The following is an 18,273-nucleotide window of genomic DNA, read 5'->3' on the forward strand; positions in this document are numbered from 1 at the left end:
AACTTACCTGGGCCCTTTGAACTTCAGGTGTTTGGTTTTTTTTTGTTTTGTTTTTGTTTTTTTTGGTCCGTGCAATTGGGCAATACCACTACTAAGGTACTAATGAGAGTGTTGAATAAAATCTTTAGGGCAAGAGCCTTGCTTAAAGTAGTCCCACAATACATAAATACATTTTTTAAAGGTTTTGTTTATTCATGAGAGACACACACAGAGAGAGGCAGAGGCATAGGCAGGAAGGGAAGTAGGCTCCCTGGGAGCCTGATGCCAGGACTCCATCCCAGGATCCCAGGACCCCAGGATCACAGCCTGAGCCCAAGGCAGATGCTCAACCACTGAGGCACCCAGGTGTCCCAATAAATAAATTTTATTTATTTATTTATTTATTTATTTATTTATTTATTTATGAGAGACACAGAGAGAGAGAGAGGCAGAGACACACGCAGAGGGAGAAGCAGGCTCCCTGAGGGGAACTCCATGCGGGACTTGATCCCAGGATCACAACCTGAGCCAAAAGCAGATGTTCAAGCATTGAGCTACCCAGGCACCCCTCAATAAATACATTTTAGAAAAGCAGTGGGAAGAGTAGTTAGATGCACCTGGCTTTAAATCCTGACTCAACCATTGTTTAGCAATGTGGTCTCCGGACAAGTTGCTTCTTCATCTTAGTTTTATTATCTGTGTATTGGGCATAGTGTTGGTACCTTACAAAAGTATGTACAGCACTCAAAAATAGCTCAACAAATAACTGTGATTGTCCCTTTTAGTCTTAGTAAGAAGCCTGGTATCTCTAATATCAGGAATTAGTGTTCCTATTTTTATAAATTAAGAAATGTAGATGGATGGCTCAATGAGTTAAGCGTCAGTTCTTGATTTCTGCTCAGGTCGTGATCTCAGGGTCCTGAAATTGAGCCTGGAGTTGGGCTGTGCATTGTGTGTCGAGCCTGCCTCCCTAAGATTCTCTTTCTCTCTCCTTCACACACCTCCCCACCCACCCACCCCCACAGGCACTCTATCTCTCTCTAAAAAGAAAAAAAAAGAAATGTAGATTTGCATTTCACAACTGAGTTCCCCCTACTAATCTGAAGAAAGTGATACAGGGTGAAACCCCCTCATTTGCATAACAGTCTAATGCCCTAGTTTTCTTTTTTTAATTTCTTATTAAGATTTTATTATTTTATTTATTCATAAGAGAAACAGAGAGAGCGAGAGAGGCAGAGACATAGACAGAGGGAGAAGCAGGCTATCCATGCAGGGAGCCCGATGTGGGACTCGATCCCAGGACCCCGGGATCATGCCCTGAGCCAAAGGTAGATGCTCAACCTCTGAGCCACCCAGGCATCCTTAGTTTTCTTTTGTAAGATTTGTTTTTTAAGATTTTATTTATTTATTTGAGAGAGATAGCAAGGGAGAGCACAAGCCAAGGAGAGAGGCAGAAATGGACTCCCCACCCGGCAGGGAGCCTGTGATGCAGGGCTCAATCCTGGGGTTCCTAGAACCATGACCTGAGCCAAAGGCAGATGCTTAACCAACTGAGCCACCCAGGTGCCCTCTAATGCCCTGATTTTCATTAGGAAGTTTGACAAAGGAGTCATACCACTGACAGGATCATTTCTGAGTGTCACAAACAACCAACTTACATTTTCCCCAGAACATAGATCATTTGAAACAAATCATTTCTCCAGTCAGTATCATTTAGCCCCTTAGTTTTAACCAGTTTCCCAGAGAAATTTTACACCATGGTTTCTAAAATATGAGGCAAACAGTACAAATTTGTCTTCCTTTTACTTTTGGGGAGTTGTTGGTAAGTGGAGTGATAGCCAGGTGCGAATATGAGGTAAAGAGGGAGAAGAGGAAATCATTGGTCACTAGATAATTCACAATCCGTAGAGTAGAAGGATGACCAAATTATCCAAAATCTGGATGGTTAAAGGAAGATTCTACAATTTTGAAAACCAACTTCAGACTCATCATATCCAGATCTAATACGAACTGTCCACCTTAAAAATTAAACAACAGAGGTTATGGAGCAGCAAATGAGTTTATTCAGGAATAGCAAGAGGAAATGCAATTCAGGACACTCAAGTGATGACAAACCATAGGCAAGTACAGAGAGCAGAGGAGGAGAGTGTCCTTGTGTTCTTTTAAGAGGAAAGGAAGGAGCTGGAAGGGGTGGTTTTGAACACAAATCTATTGGAGGAAAATGAGCATTGGAAGTGGCTGCAGGTGAGGGCAGCTTGCTATTGCTGGGCTGGGAGGAAATCTTCCTTTTTCCTACTAAGCTGTGCAAGCTTCCATGAGTGGTAGTGCATGAGAGCTCCCCCTTCATGGCTTCGTTATTCCTTTTTTTTTTTAATGATTTTATTTATTTATTCATAGAGACACAGAGAGAGAGAGAGAGAGAGAGGCACAGGGAGAGGGAGAAGCAAGCTCCACGCAGGGAGCCCAACATGGGACTCGATCCAGGGTCCCCAGGATCAAACCCCGGGCTGCAGGCGGCGCTAAACCGCTGCGCCACCAGGGCTGCCCCGTTATTCTATTTTGAATGAGGTTTCCTTTATGTATTTTTACAGAACTGAGCCTGGGTGACCAGGCACTCACAGAGTTAATGGCAGTGGGAGTAGGCAAATTGAGATTCAGCTGAGTACCTAAGAGGGGCTGAGAGAGAAGAAAATGCAATAGAGGCATTTCTGAGGAATAAAGAAGAGCTCTCTCAGAGAATAGCTTCCAAGGAAGTAGGTTCTGTCTCCCGGGTCCCCTCTTGGCTTACTTTCTCCTTTCTGCTTGCACTTTGCTCCATAGTTATCAGCAAGGTGATTTGCTAGAGAGCAATGGGGCAAGTGTGGCTATTACTGAATCTGGTCAAGTTTCTTGCCACACCCAGGTGTTCATCCTACCCACATCTTTTTCATGCCTGGTCACCATTTGAGAGGTCACTTGAGTGGTGCTAGTCTGAAGGCTAGGAAGGGAATAGGAACTAGGGCTGCCCAAACCACCTGTCATTAGCTTCTTTTTCCCAAAGAAGACCTTTCCTATAAATGAAATCATATAATATGTGGCCTTTTGTGTCTGGCTTCTTTCACTTAGCATGTGTTTTTGAAGTTCACCAATGTTGTAATATGTATTAGTTCATTCTTCTTTTACTTCTTTTTTAAAGATGTATTTATTATTTTAGAGGTAGGGTGAGAGGGAATCTTAAGCAGATCCTGCCCTGAGCACAGAGCCTGATACAGGGCTCAATCACATGACCCTGAGATCACGAACTGAGCCAAATCACGAATTGGATGCTTAACTGGCTGTGCCATCCAGGTGCCCTCATTCCTCTTCTTAAAACAAACTTATTTAAAAAAATAAAATAAAACAAACTTATTGAGAGCTAATTCACATAAACAGTTCACTTAGAGTGTACCACATAAAGTATACAATTCAGTGGTTTTGACTACATTCACATATATATTCAATTATCACCACAGTAAACTTTAGAACATATTAATCACCTCAAAAAGAAACCCTGTACCCTTTAGCTATCTCTCTTTTATTCATCATGTCCCTTCCCTTCCACTAGCCCTAATCCATCTATCTCTAGAGATTTACCTACTTTAGACTTTCATATGAATGCACCATATATGTCAACTTTTGTGACTTTTTTCATTTAGCATAATAGTTTTCAGTGTTTATGCAATTTGTAGCATGTATCAATACTTCATTCCTTATTTCTTTTTATTGTGAAATGTACATATCATAGAATTTACCAGTTTAAACATTTTAAATATACATACAGTTTTATTGGTACTAAGTATATTTATATTGTTGTCTGGTCATCACCACTATCTACATACTTCTTCCAACTTCCCAAACTGATACTTTATACCCATTACATGCTAGTTCTATATTCCCCCTCTCTCAAGCCCCTGGAAACCACTATTCTGTTTTGTCTCTATAAATTTGAATAGTCTAGGTATTTCAAATAAGTGGAATCATACAAATATGTCTTTTTGTGACTGGCCCATTTCACTTAACATAATTGTTTTTTAGCTTCTATTAATGGATTGTTCATTGCAGTTGTATAACAATATAATTTTTAAAAATATTGATCTTGGGGCACCCGGCTGTCTCAGTCAGAAGAACATGTGACTTTTTTTTTTTTTTTTAAGATTTTATTTATTTATTCATGAGAGACAGAGAGAGAGACAGGCAGAGGGAGAAGCAGGCTCCATGCAGGGAGCCCAATGTGGGACTCGATCCCGGGACCCCAGGATCACACCCTGGGCAGAAGGCAGTTGCTAAACCACTGAGCCACCCAGGGATCCCCTTGTTTTCTTTGTATAAGTAGGCTTCACTCCAGCATGGAGCCCAATATGAGGCTCAAACTCATGACCATGAGATCAAGACCTAAGCCAAGATCAAGAGTCAGACACTTAACTGAGTCACCTAAGCACTTCAGCTGTGTGTTTTTAATAGATGATCTTTATCAGGTTGAGGAAGTTCCCTTCTATTCCTAATTTGTTGAGTGTTTTTTATCATGAAAGGGTGTTGGGTTTTGTCAAATTTTTCTTCTTTGTCTGTTGAGATGATCATGTAATTTTTTTCCATTCTAGTAACAGAACGTATTACATGAACTGATTTTCAGATGTTGAACCAACCTGGCATTGTAGTTTTTTCCTTTTTATTCCTGAGTGGTATTCCAATGAATGAATATACCACATTTGTATCCATCCATTGAAGGAAGTTTGGGTTGTTTCCAGTTGGGCTATTATGAATAACACTGCTATAAACATTCATATAAAAGTCTTCATGTGGGAGTGCATGAGTAGCTCAGTCAGTTGGGCACCTACCTTTGACTCAGTCATGGTCCCAGGGTCCTGGGTTGGAACCCCACATTGGACTCCCTGCTCAGCAGGGAGTCTGCTTCTCCCTCTCCCTCTTTCCCAGCTGTGCACTCATTCTCACTCACTCACTTTCTCTCTCAAATAAATAAATAAAATCATTTTTTTAAGATTTTATTTATTTATTCATGAGAGACACAGAGAGAGAGAGAGGCAGAGAGACAGGCAGAGGGAGAAGGAGGCTCCATGCTGGGAACCTGATGTGGGATTCAATCCCAGGACCCCGGGGTCACGCCTTGGGCTGAAGGCGGCGCGCTAAACCGCTAAGCCACCTGGGCTGCCCAGCAGCACTTTTTTTTTTTTTTAAGATTGTTTTTATTTGGGGGATCCCTGGGTGGCGCAGCGGTTTAGCGCCTGCCTTTGGCCCAGGGTGCGATCCTGGGGACCCGGGATCGAGTCCCACGTCGGGCTCCCGGTGCATGGAGCCTGCTTCTCCCTCTGCCTGTGTCTCTGCCTCTCTCTCTCTCTCTCTGTGTGTGACTATCATAAATAAATTAAAAAATAAAAAATAAAAAAAAATAAAGATTGTTTTTATTTATTTGACAGAGAATGAGAGTACAATCAAGGGGAATAGCAGGCAGAGTGAGAGGGGGAAGCAGGCTCCTCACTGAGCAGGGAGTCCCTAGTGCTCTTGATCCTAGGACCCTGGGATCAGGACCTGAGCCAAAGGGAGACGCTTCACTGACTGAGCCACCCAGGTGCCCCTGGGCCAGCACTTTTTTTTTGGGGGGGGGGGGGGGCAGCACTTTAATTGTTTCTCTTTTTAATTTTAGCCATTCTAGTGGTGCTAGATGATATCTCATTGTGGGTTTTTTTCTTCATTATGTTTTTTTTTTAAGATTTTATTTATTTATTCATGAGAGACACAGAGAGAGAGAGGCACAGACACAGGAGAGGGAGAAGCAGGCCCCCGCAGGGAGCCCAGCGTGGGACTTGATCCCGAGTCTCCAGGATCACACCCCGAGGGGGTGCTAAACCACTGAGCCACCCGGGCTGCCCCTTCATTATGGTTTTTTTTTTTTTTTTTTTTTTTTTTTTTTTAATTTTTTATTTATTTATGATAGTCACAGAGAGAGAGAGAGAGAGAGAGAGAGGCAGAGGGAGAAGCAGGCTCCATGCACCGGGAGCCCGACGTGGGATTCGATCCCGGGTCTCCAGGATCGCGCCCTGGGCCAAAGGCAGGCGCCAAACCGCCGCGCCACCCAGGGATCCCCATTATGGTTTTAATTTGCATTTCTCTGATGGATAATGATGTTGAACATTTTTTCAACTGCTTATTTTCATGTGCTTTTTAGTCATTCATACATTTTCTTGAGTGAAATGTGTGTTGAATTCTTTTTTTTTTTTTTTTAAGATTTATTTATTTATTTATTCATAGACACAGAGGGAGAGAGGCAGAGACACAGGGAGAGGGAGAAGCAGGCTCCATGCAGGGAGCCCGATGTGGGACTCCATCCTGGGTCTCCAGGATCACACCCCAGGCTGCAGGCGGCGCCAAGCCGCTGCGCCAACAGGGCTGCCCTGTGTGTTGAATTCTTTTGCCCATTTTTAAATTCTGTTGTTTTGACAAAAAGCATGTTTAATAGCACTGTATGGTGACAGGTGGTAGCTACACTTGTGGTCAACATAGTATAACATATAGACTTGGGGATCACTGTGTTGCATACCTGAAACTAATGTAACATTCTGTGTCAACCATACTTCAATAATAATAATAACAAGAAAGAATGGTAAAGTCAGTGCAGGAGGAGAGGAGAATGAAGCTTGAGAGGAAGAATTTTTTTTCCTTTAAGTAGGCTCCATGTCCATTGTGGGACTCTTGAGATCAAGAGTCACATGCTCTACTGATTGAGCCAGCCAGGTGCCCCGAAAGGAAGAAATTTATTATACTCACATATCCTAGAGAGAGGTCACTGCACACTCTGCAGGGCCACATAGCAAGCACCAGCATTGGTCTCGAGGTGGAGCATTGTCCATGGCCCTTGCTGGGCTTTCCATGGAAAAGGCAAGGCAGGACAGTTTAGGATTGGCTAGTTTAAAATAATTTTGGTCAGCTGTAAGCTATAGAGGTGGTCCTTAGTTACCTGGTACTGGGATCTAGAGTCATTTAGGGCAAGGGAAATGCAGTTTACCCTTAAGCAATGTGGGGGTTGGGGCACCAGCACACCCTGTCTCCCACCCTGTGTGCAGTCTAAAATCTGCATATACCTTTTGACTCCCCTAAAACTTTACTAATAGTGTACTGATGCCTGAAAGCCTTACTGCTAACATAAACAGTCAACACATATTTTGCATGTTGTATATTTTATATACTGTATCCTTACAATAAAGTAAGCTAGAGAAAAGAAAATAGGGGCGCCTGGGTGACTTAGTTGGTTAAGCATCTGCCTTTGGCTCAGGTCATGATCCCGGAACCCTGGGATCAAGCCCCTGTGACCGACTCTGCTTGGCAGGGAACCTACTTCCTCTCCTCCTGAGCTCAAGTTCTCTATCATTACCTCTCTCTCTCAAATAAATAAATTAAAAATATATTTTTTAAAAAAGAAAAGAAAATGTTATTGGGAAAATATAAGGCAGAGAAAGTACATTTATAGTACTGTAGTATGTTTATTGAAAAAATTCCACGTCTAGGGAGATCCCTGGGTGGCTCAGCGGTTTAGCGCCTGCCTTTGGCCCAGGGCGCAATCCTGGAGACCTGGGGTCGAGTCCCACGTCGGGCTCCCTGCATGGAGCCTGCTTCTCCCTCTGCCTGTGTCTCTGCCTCTCTCTCTCTCTCTCTCTCTCTCTCTCTATGTCTATCATGAATAAATAAATAAAATCATCTTTAAAAAAAAATTCTATGTCTAAGTAGACCTGCACAGTTCAAACCTGGGCTGTCCAAGGGCCAACTGTATTGGCTTAGCATGTGAAAGTGCTATCAGAAGTAGTTGGTAGGCATATGAAAGGGATGCTTGAAGGCTACTCTGGGAGGGGCAGACTCTCCTCAGCCAGAAAGGTGTTTTAAGGTCATACTGTCAAATACATGTCAAAATGTCCTAATATATAGAAATTTTTAAAAATATTTACAATTCAACATGTTTATCTTAATGACTTTTTTTTGAAGATTTTATTTATTTATTCATGAGACACAGAGAGAGAGGCAGAGACACAGGCAGAGGGAGAAGCAGGCCCCTCCCAGGGAGTCCAACGTGGGACCCGATCCCCGGACCAGGATCACACCCCAAGTAGAAGGCAAGATGCTCAATCTGTGAGCCACCCAGGCATCCCTCTTATGATGATCTATTTTAAATACTTTTTTTGGGTCAAAAACTCAGAGTTGTATTTTTTTTAAAGAGTTTATTTATTTATTCATGAGACACAGAGCGGGGGGCAGAGACACAGGCAGAGGGAGAAGCAGGCTCCATGTAGGGAGCCTGACACGGGACTCGATCCCGGGTCTTCAGGATCTCGCCCTGGGCTGAAGACGGCACTAAACCGTTGAGCCACCCGGGCTGCCCAGAGTTGTATATTTTTAATACATTCAATGTACAGGAAGTGTCTGCCATATATATATACTGACAATGTCTGTCCTCTGTCAAATACTTCATCTTCCATTGAAATAAACTAATCATGGCCCTGTGATAACAATAATATCTTACTCTGAAGTTGAATGGCTAAATAGACTGAGAAGATATGGCATCTTGCCGTGAATTTATCCTTGAATGCAATAAAGTGACTTCATCTGCTGCATTTCTTGCCTACATTCTCTGCTTTGTTCTCACAGGATCCTCCCTCAGGAGGAGTTTTGATAGTAGTCAGAGCAAAAGACTGGAGGTAAGTGAAAATTTCTTTTATCCTGTCACCTGTTGATGGAAATTTGGATTGCTGCATCTGTTTGACACTGCTTCCTAATCCACAGAGAAAACGGTGGCACTCACCACCACACCTACCACTGAAAGCACCTGTACTCATTACACTCTGTCCTTCTCCTGCATATATATAGCTGGACTATCTCTGCTCCCAAAGCCAAGTCCTTGACTTGGGTACTAGATCTCTTCTCCTCTCAACTACTCAGAGACACTGCACCTGCCAGCCATGTGCCCCTCTGTCTTCAGTGTGTCCTGTTTGCATAATCTCCATTAGCAAATATACAAAACTATATGATCTTTCACTGTGATTGTGATTGGGGTTCATGGTATTGTTGGAAAGACATCATTTATAGGCACAACAGGGCCTGTAAATAAAAGTATGAAAATGAAAAATTAAAGCATAAGGTAGCAAATGATAATGTGCTAAGTTTCATGGCTTCTTTAATAATATAAGTTCAGAAGGTAGATAAGTGTGGTTTTAGGTGGTATAGAGAAACAGAATGGAGGACAGCTTTCTGAAATGCTATATTTATCAGAGTTCTCAGTCACAAGCAATGGAAATAGATTCTGGTTTTTTAAGTTAAGCTATAAATAGCTCACAGAATCACTGGGAAAATTGGAGAACCAGGCTCAGAGCCTAACTGGCTAAGACCACAGCCAAAAATCACTCCATAAACACTGGTGAGGATACCACTGTCCACTAGATGTCACACCTCACACCACTGACGCCATCAGGCTGAGAACTGAGCTCCACAGGACTGCCAGGAACACTCTTCCATTGATTCTGCTTCTTTCCACCAATAAGTCCAGAGTCAAAGTCTAAGGTAACTGCATCTGATCAGCCCAGCCCAGGTCAGTGCCAGCTGCAGAAGGGGCTGGGAGAGCACATACTTGGCATTTTCAGCTTCTAGCATGACTAGTGGGTTCTGCATAAAAGATTCATAAGAAATTCTGTGATGCTGAGTAGCCTCCCCCAACCCCCTCAAGAAAGAAATGTCCAACTATCATTGGCCAAACCTAGAGGGCAGGAAAAGAAAGGGAAATGTTGGTCAAAGATGGAGAAGTGGTCTAGGATGATGGAAATGATTCTTGAGGAAGCCTAGGAGGAGTATTCATGGAAAGAAAAGCTAGGGGGCCAAGTGCCTTGAAGAATTCTAGGAAGGGTAGGAGTGCACTTTGTATTTGGAAGTCTTCACCAAGGGCAATTTTCTTAAAAAATTTTATTTATTTATTCATGAGAGACACACACACAGAGAGAGAGAGAGAGAGAGGCAGAGACACAGGCTCCGTGCAAGGAGCCTGACGTGGGACTTGATCCTGGGTCTCCAGGATCAGGCCCTGGGCTGAAGTGAAGGCGGTGCTAAACCACTGAGCCACCAGGGCTGCCCACCAAGGGCAATTTTAATGGAATGTCAATTTCAGTGGCATGTTGAGGTCAAAGCCAATTACAGAGACTTGGGAAGAAAATGAGGATAAAGACTGGGAGGAATCTGGCATCAGAAATATTGAGGGGTGCCTGGCTGGCTCAGTTGGTGGAACATGTGACTCTAGATCTGGGGGTTGTGAGTTTGAGCCCTACTTTGGGTGCAGAGATTACTTAAAAATAAAATCTTAAAAAATATATATTTTGAAAATGTTTGCCTCTGTTAATCATCACAAAAACACTATGGGTTTTGATTACTCGTGAGGATGATTATCTTTCAGTGGGTTTTTTTGGGGGGACACTTGCATTCCTCTTTTGTGAACAGCCCATTCATATCTTTGCTTATTTTTCTATCGAGGTGTTTTTCTCCCAAGGAATTGCAGGTGCTTTTTATTGATTACGGGTGTTAACCCTCTATCTGTCATATGTGTTGCAAATATTTATTCCCCACTTACTGTCTTTGGATTTCCTTTACCATGTCTTTTGCTATACAGTTTTAAATTTTATGTTGCCAAATGTGTCTATTCCTTTGTGCATCAGAACTGTTGCTCTCATCCTATAGTTACACAAATGTTTGACATGATTTTCCTCTAATATTTTTATTATTTTATCTGGATCTTTTTTAATCCACATGGCCTGTCAGTTAACACATGTACAAGTGTTTCTTGAGTGGAATTGCTAGGTCATTGGTTCACAAGTGTTCAAATTCACAAGATGGTGTCATGTTGTTTGCCAAGTAGTTGAACCAAATTACACTCGTATTAGTAGTGGATGAGAATTTCTATATTTTCTGATACCTGGCATTATGAGGCTTCTTAATTTTTAAGAAACTGGTGGCTATATACAGTATCTCATATAATCTTTTAAAAATCCTTTTTGTTTTTGTTCATTTAGATATAATTTACATACACATATGTATGCACAGATCTCAAATAAGTTTGAGCAGTTATGACAAACTATCATTGCCCTAATCAAACTCTACAACATTATCATCACCCCAGAAAGTTCCCTCCTACCCCTTTCTTTTTTTTTTTTAATTTTTATTTATTTATGATAGACACAGAGAGAGAGAGAGGCAGAGACACAGGCAGAGGGAGAAGCAGGCTCCATGCACCGGGAGCCCGATGTGGGACTCGATCCCCGGTCTCCGGGATCGCGCCCTGGGCCAAAGGCAGGCGCCAAACCACTGCGCCACCCAGGGATCCCCTCCTACCCCTTTCTAATCAATTCCTGGCCCCCAAAGAGGCAGCCAAAGTTCTGGTTGTATTGCCATGAATTAATTTTGCTGGCTTCCACATTTTATATGAATACAGTTTGGGTTCTTTTGTGTCTGGCTTCTTTTCTTTAACATTCTTTTTTGAGATTAGTCTATGCTATTGTATATGTCAGTAGCTTGTCCTTTTTATTTCTGTCTAATATTCCACTCCAAAGCTGTATCCTCATTTGTTTATCTTTTCATCTGTTGATGGAAATTTGGGTTGTTTCCATCAGAAAAACTTCCAGCAGAAGTTATTAATCTTAATAAAGTCCAATTTGGGGATCCCTGGGTGGCGTAGCGGTTTGGCGCCTGCCTTTGGCCCAGGGCGCGATCCTGGAGACCTGGGATCGAATCCCACATCGGGCTCCCGGTGCGTGGAGCCTGCTTCTCCCTCTGCCTATGTCTCTGCCTCTCTCTCTGTGACTATCATAAATAAATAAAAAATTAAAAAAATATAATAAAGTCCAATTTGTCTTTTTTTCTTGTATGGCCAGTGCCTTTTACATCCTATCTAAGAAATCTTTGTCTACCTCAAGATTGTTGGGGTTTCTTAAAAAGATTTTATTTATTTATTCATGAGAGACACACAAAGAGACAGAGAGACACAGGCAGAGGGAGAAGCAGGCTCCTGGTGGGGAGCCTGACACAAGACTCAATCCCAGGACCCTGGGATCACTTCCTGACCCCAAAGGCAGACACTCAACTGATAAGCCACCCAGGTGTCCCTCTACCTTGAGATTGTGAAGGCATTCTATATTGTATTAGTTTTCTAGGACTATATGATCTGTTTTTCACTCATAGTACTTCTGACATCAAATGTGAGTTTTTTTTCCATACCAAGCATTTTCTGCAAACATCGACTAAATGTCTTACAATTCATTTCTGACACTAACTACCTAGAATAAGTTCAGACTCTACAGGTTTAAGGTTTTAATCCCAAAATTGCCATCACCTCAAATGCCCATTGAAAGTTCCAGGTTGCCACCTGCACTTCTGACCAACTGGCTATAACTTGTGAGAGTTCTCACAACTCCCATCTCAGATTCAATAATTTGATAGAATGGCTCACAGAACTCAAGAAAATCCTTTACTTACTATTACTGGTTTATTGTAAGAGACGCATCTCAGGGTTAGCCACATGGAAGAGACACATAGAACAAGATATGGGGTAAGGGACAAGGAGCTTCCTCTGGGCATGCTATACTCCTAGAACTTTGATATGTTCACCCCATCATTAGGGGTTCCATTATTTAAGCATGATTGATTAAATCATTGGCTATTGGGAATTAACTCAATCTCTAGCTCCCTTCCCTTTCCTAGAGGTGGGGAGTGGAGGATGGGACTGACACTTCTAACCCTTTAATGAAGCCTTGGTCTTAAGGCTATCAACCCCTTTACCCCCAAAGCCATTTACAGGTTCCCAGCCACTAGTCATCTAATTTCACTCAGTTGATTACAAGGATTTTAGAAGTTCTGTGCCAGGAACTGGGGACAAAGACCAAACATATTTCTTTCTTCCTTCCTTTTTTTCAAAAAAAATTTTTATAAGGTTCTGTAACCAAACCAATGTGAGTTCCTTCTTTGGTGAGTCAGAAACTGCACCAGGTTGAGTTGTCACACAAAGTACACTTTATTTGCAGCAAATAGGATCACAGGGAATAGCTTGCAAAGTCATGGCTTCCTGGAGCAAGGGTGGATGGGTTCCTTTTATTTAGGGTTAGAATGAATATTTAGTTAGAGAAGCCTTGTAATATGTACAGGTGGCAAAGATAGTGCAGGCACCTTAAGGAAACATGCCTATACATACATTGTTGTTATGTAAATGAGGCTTGTGTTCCTCCCTGGGTGGAGATTTAGGATTCTAATGAGATAAAGGTAGTTGTCAATCATTCCATGGTCTTTCCGTGATCCATCTGTGTAAGCATGAGTTAGGGGTTAAGTTCAAACTAGTCTGGGCCACCTGGGTGGGCAGGAGGTCCTGTCAGGGCAGTCTTTATTGCTCCAGGGGCCATTTTGCTTTCCTTTGCCTGAGTTAAAAGATAAACTGGAAAGAAGAGGTTAAGGAAAAAGTAGGATAAAGGTCAGTAAGTACAAGCAGGTGGGCAGTAAAGATCAGGTCTTGGAGACTATCTGGTGACAATTTCACTTAAATTTATTTTTTTTATTTTTATTTTTTTTAATTTTTTTTTATTTATTTATGATAGTCACAGAGAGAGAGAGAGAGGCAGAGACACAGGCAGAGGGAGAAGCAGGCTCCATGCACTGGGAGCCTGATGTGGGACTGGATCCCGGGTCTCCAGGATCACGCCCTGGGCCAAAGGCAGGCGCCAAACCGCTGCGCCACCCAGGGATCCCTCACTTAAATTTATTTTTGTCAACATATTGTAAACAACAGAAATATAGAGATAATATATAATAATTTTGGTACATTACCAAACATAATTGTTCTATAAGTACATTGATTTGTATTTATTTTTTTTAGTTTCAGCTGTATCAAGGTAATTGACAAAAAACTTGTAAGACATTTAAAGTATACATCATGATATTTTGATAAATGTATATATTGTGAAGGGAACCCCCATCTAGCTAATTAACACAACTATCACTTCACATATTTATCTTTTTTTTTTTTTTTGGTGATAACATTTAAGTTCTACTCTCAGCAAATTTCAGTTATATAATACAATGTCATCCAACTGCAGTCACCATGTTTTATGGTAGACCCTTGGAACTTAACTCATTTAAAAAAATATTTTATTTATTTGACAGAGAGAGGAGAGCAGGAGAGAGAGAAAGAGAGAGCACAAGCAGGGGAAGTGGCAGGTGGAGGGAGAGAGAGAAGCAGGCCCCCCAAGGAGCAGGGAACCCAACTTGGGGATTGATCCCAGGACTCCAGGACCATGACCTGAGCTGAAGGCAGATGCTTAACCAATTGAGCTACCCAGGTGCCCCTCATTTTTTTTTTTTTTTTTTTTTTTTTTTAAGATTTTACTTATTTGAGAGAGAAAGAGATAGCACAAGCCAGGGGGGAGGCAGAGGGAGAGGGAGAAGCAGGCTCCCTGTTGAGCAAAGAGCCCAACACAGGGCCCAATCCCAGGGCCACTGGATCACAACCTGAGTCCAAGGCAGATGCCCAACTGACTGAGCAACACAGGCACCCCCAGAACTTAACTCATTTTATAGCTGAAAGTTCATACCTTTTTACCAACCTCTCCCTCCTCCACCCCCAACCTCTACCTCTGGCAACTACTTTTTTACTCTCTCTCTCTTTCATTTTTTTCCCCTTCACACCTTAAGTGACACTGTGCAGTATTTATCTTTCTCTGGTTTGTTTCACATAGCATAATGCCCCCAAGACCTATCCATGTTGTTCTAAGCGGCAGGATTTCCTGCTTTCTCATGGCTGAATAATATTCCCATATATATAATCACATCTTCTTTATTCCTCCACTGATGGACATTTAAGTTATTTCTCTATCTTAGCTACCGTGAATAATACTGCAGTGAACATGGGAATGCAGATATTTCTTTGATATCTTGTTTTAATTTCTTTTGGATTTATATCCCGAAGTGGGATTGCTGGAACATATGTTAGTTCTATTTTTAATTTTTGGAGGAAACTTCATGCTGTTTTCTTTCCATAGTGACTGAAATTTACGTTCCCACCCATGGTGCACAAGGATTCCATTTTCTCCATATTCTCATTAATGCCTCTTATTTTTTGTCTTTTTTTTTACATTTATTCTATGCAGAATTTACTCCTGGGCCATAAATTTTTGCTTCTTCAGTTTCTTCTGGAATATATTTTTCTGTGCAAACTCCTCTTCTGGTTTAGGAACAATCCTACTCTTTTTCAGTAAGGATCATCTCAATGTGGCAGGGAGAGCACATGTTTGGGTTAATCCGACCTGAGCCCTGTAAATTTTACACCGCATCTTGGGGGCTTTGTTCACCTGGATGTGCTCAATGACCAGAGAATCTACCTCTAAACTCTTAAGATCAGGACACCTGGGTGGTTCAACCATTGAGCATCGGCCTTTGGCTCAGGTCGGGATCCTGGGGTCCTGGGATTGAGTCCTGCATCGGGCTCCCCACAGGGAGCCTGCTTTTCCTCTATGTCTCTGCCTTTGTCTCTGTGTCTCTCATGAACAAATAAAATCTAAAAAACAAAATCCCTTAAGTTCAGCATTTACTCTCTGCATTTTTAAGCATGAGCAGTAAAAATTCAGCACTGACCCAGTCAGCTCCACTGTTTGACCTGGGCACACCTACCAACTCCACCATTGTAGGGAAGGAATGACACATGCTGCTTCTGCGAAGTGACATCTTTCAGATACTTGATGGCTTTTCAGATATGCATACCCTTGATGGCCTGGGCAGTTTCATGTGTGTTCGTAAAGTGAGCATGAAGATTTGAACCTCTTGACTTGCATGATTTGGTAGGGTTTTCTGGATTAAGCGAACAGAGAACCATTTTCAGAGGTAACCTCAGGCCACTTAGAGGAAGAGCATCTTTTGCCTTTTTTGATGATAGCCATTGTAATAGGTGTGAGGTGGTTTCTCATTGTGATTCTGATTTGCATTTCCTTGATAATTAGTGATGTTGAATACCTTTTCATGTACTTGTTGGCCATTATATTGTATGTATTCTTCGGAAAACTGTCATTCCGTTTCTCTGCTCGTTTTTACATCAGATTTTTTTTTTCTATTGAGATGTATGGGTCCTTTATATTTCAGATATGACCTCTTATCAGATACATAGTTTATAAATATTTTCTTCATTCTGTAGTTTGCTCTTTTCAATTGATTGTTTCCCTTGCTCTGTAGAAGCTCTACAGTTTGATGTGGTCCCACTTGTTTATTTGCACTCTGGTTGCCTTTGCTTTTGGTGAATAATCGAAAATATTGTTGCCAAAAAAAAAAAGCTTACCTCCTATGTCTTCTAAGAGTTTTATGATTTTGGGTCTTAGGTTCAAGTCTTGAATTCATTTTGAATGGATTTTTGTGTATGGTGAGAGATAGGGGTCTAGTTTATCTTTTTGCATGTGACTGTCCAACTTTCCCAGCTTGATTTATTGAAGACTCCCCTTTCCTGATTGTGTGTTCTTAGCTCCTTTGTTGTATATTAATCAACCATATATGCATTAAGTTTATTTATGGGGTCTCTATTCTGTTCCATTGATTTAGGTGTCTGTTTTTATGTCAGTGTCACACTATTTTGATTACTATAGCTTTGTAATTTATTTTGTAATCTATAGATGTATATATATATATATTTTTAAGATTTGTTCATTTATTTTGGGGGGGAGGGGCAGAGGGAGAGGGAAGAGAGAAGCTCAAGCAGACTCCTTGCTAATTGAGGAGCCCAACATGGGGCCTGATCCCACGACCCTGAGATTGTGACCTGAGCCAGCAAAATCAAGAGTGGGCTGCTCAACCAAGGGCGCCACTATTTTGAAGTATATTTTGAAATCAAGAGGTGTGATGCCTTTAGCTTTGGTCTTCTCAAGATTGCTTTGGCTATTTGGGGTCTTTCATGGTTCCCTACAAATTTTGGGATTGTCTGTTCTATTTCTGTGAAACATGCAATTGGAGTTTTGAGAGGAATTGTTTTAAATCTGTAGATTATGTCAGGTTTAATCCGATAGGTAGTGAAACGGAATAGAGAAGCCAGGCAAAAGTTGGTCAAAAGAGGCTTTTCATGGGACACTCTCTGGGGGAGGTTCCACGGCCCACAGGGGAGGGAGAGATGCGGGAAGTCTTGGGGGGGGGGGGGAGTCACGCCCAGGCAAACCGCAGGAGGTTCTATAAAGAGTTTTCAGTGGGAAGATGGGGCAGGGTGGCATTCCGATTAGGGCAAGGGTTACAGGTCTTTGTAAGATAAGTTAGGTAGGGCGGCAAGGTGGTCTTATTGGGAGGTTGCCGGCCTGGGATTGCCGTTTTGAGGTCCCCAGTCTTGCCAGCCCAACAGACTGCTTTGGGTAGTATGGACATTTTAACAATCTCAATTCTTCCAGTTGATGAGTACAGATATCTTCCCATTTATTTGTGTCTTTTTAAAAATATTTTATTTTGTTTATTTGGAAGAGAGAGAGAATGAATGGTGAGGAAGAGCAGAAGGAGACAGAGAGAGAGAGAGAAGCAGACCTGGAGATCATGACCTGAGCCAAACGCAGATCCTTAACCGAATGAGCCATCCAGGTGCCCCTATTTTTGTCTTTTTCTATTTCTTTCATCAGTTTCTTATAGTTTTTAGTATACAGATCTTTCACCTCTGGTTAAATTTATTCCTAGATAATTTGTTCTTTTTGATGCAAAAAGATTTCCTGGTGGGGTCAAGTAGTATTTCATGGTTTTGATTTGCATTTCCTTAATGACTAATGATGTTAAGCATCTTTTTGATGTAGTGTGAGGGTTGGGGTTCAGAGCTGACAGCCAAGAAAGAATTTTTCCTCAGTGCAAATAAGGTGGTTTTATCAAAGCAAGAGACCAGACCCTGAGCAGAATGAGCTGCTGCCCCGGGATTGTGAGGAGCAACTGATTGTATACTTTAGAGTTAGGTGAAGTAAAAATAAAGGCAGGTTTTCTTTTTTTTTTTTTTTTAATTTATTTTTTTATTGGTGTTCAATTTACTAACATACAGAATAACACCCAGTGCCCGTCACCCATTCACTCCCACCCCCCGCCCTCCTCCCCTTCTACCACCCCTAGTTCGTTTCCCAGAGTTAGCAGTCTTTACGTTCTGTAGCAGTCTTTACGTTCTGAAGGCAGGTTTTCAAAAGGACTTTCATATGCTAAAGAAGACTCACAGGACCCTGGAGGCTTAGGTATTGTTAAAGTTAAGATTGTTTTTCCCTCTAG

General features: G+C 41.8%; 1 long non-coding RNA gene across 5 annotated transcripts in view; it reads left to right on the plus strand.

Annotated features, from left to right (window-relative positions):
• LOC140636987 (uncharacterized) overlaps positions 1 to 18,273 on the plus strand; it is a 47,199-nt gene that overhangs the window by 626 nt on the left and 28,300 nt on the right. For 3 of the 5 annotated variants that reach the window (XR_012034230.1, XR_012034228.1, XR_012034226.1), the window contains exon 2: positions 8,647 to 8,696. This is a non-coding gene — a long non-coding RNA (uncharacterized lncRNA). Of the gene's footprint in view, positions 1 to 8,646; positions 8,697 to 17,499; positions 17,614 to 18,273 lie in introns of all 5 variants that reach the window. The other 2 variants (XR_012034229.1, XR_012034227.1) reach the window with 1 other exon arrangement.

This window comes from Canis lupus, chromosome 7, assembly GCF_048164855.1.
Source record: "Canis lupus baileyi chromosome 7, mCanLup2.hap1, whole genome shotgun sequence".
In the NCBI taxonomy this organism is placed as follows: Eukaryota; Metazoa; Chordata; class Mammalia; order Carnivora; family Canidae; genus Canis; species Canis lupus.